We start from the raw sequence: 5933 nt of genomic DNA on the forward strand, positions 1-5933 counted from the left end.
TTGCCTCACTAATGACCACAGTAATCTGCCTTATTCTGAGAGATATGCTATAAAAGCATAAGGCAAACTGTAATTGTTTGCATTTATGTCGGTAACAGGAAATACTTTGGTCTCTGAGTCTGAGTTACTTTGGGTTCTTGTTACTTGGCCTCTATTTCTCTCTCTCCCCCCGCCCCTTCCCATCCCCATCTCCTCTTCTGTCTGTCTCTGTCTCTGTTTCTTTCTCCATCCCTGTTTCTGTCCATACCATCTTCTGCTCATTCTTATTTCCACTCCCAGGGTGGGTTCTCACATGCAAAGCAACTTGGATGCCTGATGTGGAAAATTCATCGAAGAGCTTCCTTTAGCCCCTTGCATCTGGCGTAGGTAAGGAAGCTCCATGACCCTGAAGGAGTTGAAAGCTCCTGCTTCACACCTGGGTTTCTTCACTCAGCTCCGCCTGTTTTTGCTGCTCTGCTTCCAGGCCTCCTCGGGGGGGTGGGTGCACCACCACCCTCGGGTCACCTAGGCACCCTTCTGCTTCACAATAGTCCTGAATCTCATGACACCCAGTCACCTACACAGCCCCACTCTAGGAAGTCAAGCCACATTCGCCGCCAGCCTGGACGGCTGCGTGGCGCAGCACTCGCCAGCACTCGGGGCCACCCCCTCCGCCACGTGTGCCTGCTGCTGTCGGGCGGTCATTTAACCAAATCACTCCTTTCCCTGCTTTAACGCCCCAGGGGCTTCTCATGACGCTCAAATGAAAGCCAAAATCTTTATAAGGGCCTATAAAGTCCCACATAGTCTGAGTCCTGGTGATTTTTCTACTCTTCCTTTCCTTTCTCTGCCTCCTTCACTGGGTCCTGGCCACAGGGCATTTGGTTTTCTTTCAACTGAACATGCTCACTCCAGACCTGTGCCTTTCCTGTCCCCTGGCTGGGACGTAGCCTCCACAAAGAAAGGGGCAAACTTTCATGTTCACTACTTGTTGAATTACCACGCCTAAAACAGTGCCACGTGTGCTGTAATAGTGTAATGACAGATTAACATACGGCAAATATCTGACTTAATATTATCCAACACATCAGAGCAGAGCAAAAACTCTGCCCTGTTTCCACCAATGGCCCACTAGATGTCAATTGCTTAGCCCTTTGAGTAATATGTTCATTCCAATATACTGAAATCATTTGGACACAGACTTTAAAATTCACCACAGTTGAACCTGTTCTGTGAAGTTTACTTGAGGTGCTTAAATACAGAAATTATACAGTCCCCAAATGTCTTTTGGATAACTAAGAGAAGTGTTTTTCCTACAGTAACAAATCAGATCAGAATAGAAATGACTAAGATCTCTGGCTGTTGTTCCAAGGCCTCATTCATCCTATCATGATACTTTTTCTTCCTTCAGAGAAAGAAAAACATGGGCAAGAGGTGGTTGGATTTCTTTTGCATTTAATGAAGGAAATGAAATGAACTCAGAATTTCCTTAAGACAGAGTTTAGAATGGGAACCATATCCAGTTAAAATGAAAGAACAATAATGATGATGATGATGAAGACATTTAAATAAATGCAATAGTAGAATTCATGTATATTCAGAAAAGATTAAGTCAGATTAGTTGAGATTGGACAAGAGAATAGGAATTAGGAAAGAAGATGTTATAAGTACCCTCACTTGAAGGAAAAAAATTATAAAAACCTCATTAAAATTACAGTTAATGTAAAAGAATAAAAGGCTCTGTCTCTTTCATATATGCACAAAATGTCATGTTTTATTCTTCAGACTCATGGAGAGTGCCTTGGTTTTGTAGCATTGGGTAGAAGGATATTTCCCTGGGGATAGCGCTGATATTTTGAGATTCCCAAATCACTTCATACAACCTTGTTCTCTAGAGAGGTATGGAGCTCCACAGATCCCTGGTGAGGTCACCCACGGTGGATTTGGGAGAGTATGAAGCTTAAAAAGGGTCCCAAGGAAAGCCAGGCTGAGGCTGGTCAATGGTCATCTGACCTCTGAACCTTGAACTCAGGACTGGACCAGGAATTTCTTATTTGGGGACAGAAGAGACACAGAGAGACCAGAGCCGGAAGGAGCTGCTACCCCATCTGCCAGGGAAGTCAGGGGGGCCAGGGAGACTTCTGAAGGGCAACAAATCCAGAGTAGCCCCATTTCCCCCAGGCAGAGATAGTCCTGGGTTCACCCAGTGGGCCGTCCCCAGGTGGCCAGCACTTTCTCTGGCCCCTGTCCTGGCTCCTGCCTTTCTCCTTCCTGCCAGCCTTGGAGCTGACTGTGGTGCTGGCAGGAATCGGTGCTTGTGGGCACTTGCTATCCAAAGCGTGTACCGTGGGCCAGCAGCTCCGGCTCATCTGGGAAGAGCCTGTTAGATGCGCAGCATCCTAGGGCCCACCCTGTGTGTACTAAACCCGAATCGGCATTTAACTAGATGCTCAAGTGATTCACGTGCACATGCAAGTTTGAGAAGCACTGCCCGCTGTTACTCCCCTGCAGAAACATCGGGGATGTGAAATGGAGGCCTAAAGACAGAAGGGAATTGTGGAAGGTGGACGCAAACACATGGATTTGGTTTATGTGAGAATTGATCATTTGAGTGGCTTAAGAAGGGTTCCATAGTTTTTTGCGATGGTGAGTTATGCACGTTGGAAGGCACGAGCTTCTTTCTCATTGGACCGTTGCTTCTGGAACTTGTAAATACATGTTTGGTACTACTCGTTGGTGTAGATCTCTATGTTGGCCTGTCCCTATGTTGGCTACAAATTCGACCAAGTACAAAGCTGCTGATGGAGCCAGGATGAAAGCCCGTTGCCATGGAACGGTGTGTTCTTGGTGGAGGAGTTGCCTGAGCCGTTCTGAGCTGGCGAGATAGTGAACCAGCCATGCTGATATAGGAAATGTAGCCAAGGGCCTGACTTCCTTTTGACTGTCGGTGTGTGGATCATGAGGTGTAAAAGGGTAGAGAGCTTTCTGGAACCCAAATGGTACACCGAGGGCTGTAGTCAGAGAGCAAGGTCTCTAGAGGGTTAGTATGCATTTTTGAGGAAGGCCACAAAAAGGGGTTGGGGAGCTGCAGTTTGGGACTAAAACAAGCAAAGAGTAAGGGAGGCCTTGGCCACCGAGAGACCTGGAGGGAGTTAGACGCCTGGGAGGGAGAAGCTCGGAGACTGGACTCGGGGCACCGTCAGGCTGTGCACATGTGCCGGAGAACTCCAGGTGTCGTGCTAGCGGAGGTGCCACCAGCCTCCCCTGGCCACGGCTGTGCCTGAGGATGCGTCTAGTTGCCCGCCAAGGCAGCAGTCCAGTGCCCGTGTGCAGCTTCCTCACACAGGAATCTGGGTCTACAAATGTAGCAGGGGAGGGTGCTGAACGGCTCTGCGGGGGAAAGGAGGGTCTGCAGGAGCACGCAGGGGCAGTGCCATTATTCGCCTCTGAAACCTGCTTTGGGATTGCAGGTGGGTGAAAATGTCTGTTGCGGCTGATTTTGCTTAGGCAAGCCACCTTCTGGCATTGAGAGATAGTGCAACAACCTAGCATTTAAAAAGATCTTTAAAAAACCCCACATGTACTCACCATTAAATTGGTACTAATCGATTAACACTTAGGTGCACATGTGGGAAGTAACATTCATCGGGTGTCGGGCAGGTGGGGGGGAGGTGGGGATGGGTAAATCCACACCTAACGGGTGCGGTGTGCGCTGTGTGGGGGATGGGCACGCTTGTTGCTCCGACCTGGGCCGTGCAAAGGCAGTATGTGTAACCAAAGCGTTTGTACCCCCGTAATATTCTGAATCTCCCATTTGCTTTGCTAGATGAACTGCGCATTTTGTTGAGTCTTGGATAAAATGACAAATCCGTAGGTTACAGCCCTACACCTCTACTTACCCCTGTCCCCTTCGCCCTCCCATGTCATGAGGACGCTCACTCACAGCAAGGATCCGTGCACACAGGACTTTCAGGAATTGCTAAAGACATTTGAATAGAACTTGTTCAGGCCAGATCAACTTTATTTGCTGTGGACAAAAAGGTTTGGAATTAAATGAAAAGTGAGATAGGACAAAGAACTTGACTGTTTAATATCCAGAAAATGAATGAGAGAAGTCCACACTCGCTTAACTAATCGCTTTCTGGTATTTCTGACAGTTACAGCAGGACGCTGTTCTGCTGCTCTGTGGGTGGAGACCTGCTCCCCTGTGCGTGCAGCAGACGGGCTTGGGGACTGCGCCGAAGCTTCCATCCTGCTTCTTTCCTCTCCCCTTGGCCATCTCCAGGGTCCTGGCTGTCCCCAGGGAGGGGTCAAGCAACTCCCTCTACACCCAACCTTCCGGACTGTGTCCATCTGCTAGGGCTGCCATAGCAAAATACCACAGACCAAGTGGCTTAAATGACAGAAACGTGTTTCTTCACACTTCTGGAAGCTGGAAGTCTGATCAAGTAACCGCAAGGCCGGTCCCCCCCAAGCCCCCCCCGGGGGCCTGCAAAAGGCCCGCCTCCCCCCTGGCCCCCCGGGCCCTCCCCCCCCCCACGCCCTGCTCGCTCTGCCGCCGTCAGCTTTCTCTCTGCCCGCCTGGGACCGCCACTCCTGCACCTTCCACAAGGAGTCTTCCTTGACCAGTTTCATGACAATTTTATTTTCATCACATACAAGTATGCGGCTTATACTCTTTTCTTACATCCTAGTTTCTTCCAGTTCATGCGTTTGGTTTTCAAGCCCGGTTTCGGGTTCTGCTCTCCGCTTCCTTTCCGCCTCTGAACGCGCTCTGCAGATGCGGAGGCTGGCGCTGCTGCTCTCCGCGTGCGCCTGCGCGCTGGGGCGCGGGGGAAGGCCATGACAAGGCTATGGGGGATGTTAGTCCTGGACCCACCAGATTTCTCTGGCTCTCTCTGTTTCTGGCTGGATCCCTTCTCACCTGGGTCTGCGCTGGAACGTGGAGCTCATCATCCCCAGTCGTCCACAGCCCCACCCTTCCCTGTCGCCTTACCCTTGGCCATGCCATTCATTTTTGTTACCTGTCTGACTCTTGGGGTATTTGGGTGTGAGACCTCTGTCTTAGGCCTATTGTCGTTCTTGGTCAGGGGGGTTTTCTCTCTGAATCGAACACGCGTTCTGTAGGAGTTATTAATAGTACTACAATCCCATTCCTCCTTTGAGACCTTGCTCAAATCTCTCTGCCTTTACAAAAATATCCCTTCATGCTCATTCCATTTAATTTCTAACCCCCTTGTATTTGTGTGTCCTCAGTAAGCAATTTTTACATCACACTGTCTTATTTCTACATGTCTGTAGCATATACTTCATGTATAAATACATGATAGAAATAATAGCCAACACTAAGGAGCGTCGGTTATAGCAAAACTATCGTGTGTGTGCTGCATTGTCATTTAAGTAAAATGACTGAAAGTTGTCTACTGGCAATTATTACTTCTCTCCTAGTAGAGTTATTACAAAGACAAAGTATAGCTTAAAGGGGATGTGCGAGTAACTTAGCTTTGTTCAGCTCTGTGACCACCTCTCCTTCCCCCCGATGCTGAATATGTGTTGGTGCGGGAGAATTAAAATCTGCAAAAAAGTAATGTTGGTTAAGTTTCCTCTATTTAAGAATTTCTTTCCTAGTCTTAATAAAGAGCTTTTAATCTATTGATTAATTAATCTTGTCATTACTTTCTGTAATGAGCATTTCTAATTTATTTGTGGTTTTTGAAATGTGCCACTAATTGCAGAAATTAAATTTTAGTATGATTTAATACTATGGTATTATTGGCAAACTAAGAGTGGGAGTTTGGTATCATTACTTTATTAGTATTTAAAATACCATGTTCTCTAATGATGTATTCCTCACTCATACTCAATTGCTAAATTGCTACTGTGTGCATGGCTTTAAGAATGGCATAAGTTTTTTTTGTTCCTCTTCTTACAAGAACCTCAGAGAAAAAGGCGGA

This window comes from Propithecus coquereli, unplaced genomic scaffold, assembly GCF_000956105.1.
Source record: "Propithecus coquereli isolate 6110/MARCELLA unplaced genomic scaffold, Pcoq_1.0 Scaffold295, whole genome shotgun sequence".
Lineage (NCBI taxonomy): Eukaryota > Metazoa > Chordata > Mammalia > Primates > Indriidae > Propithecus > Propithecus coquereli.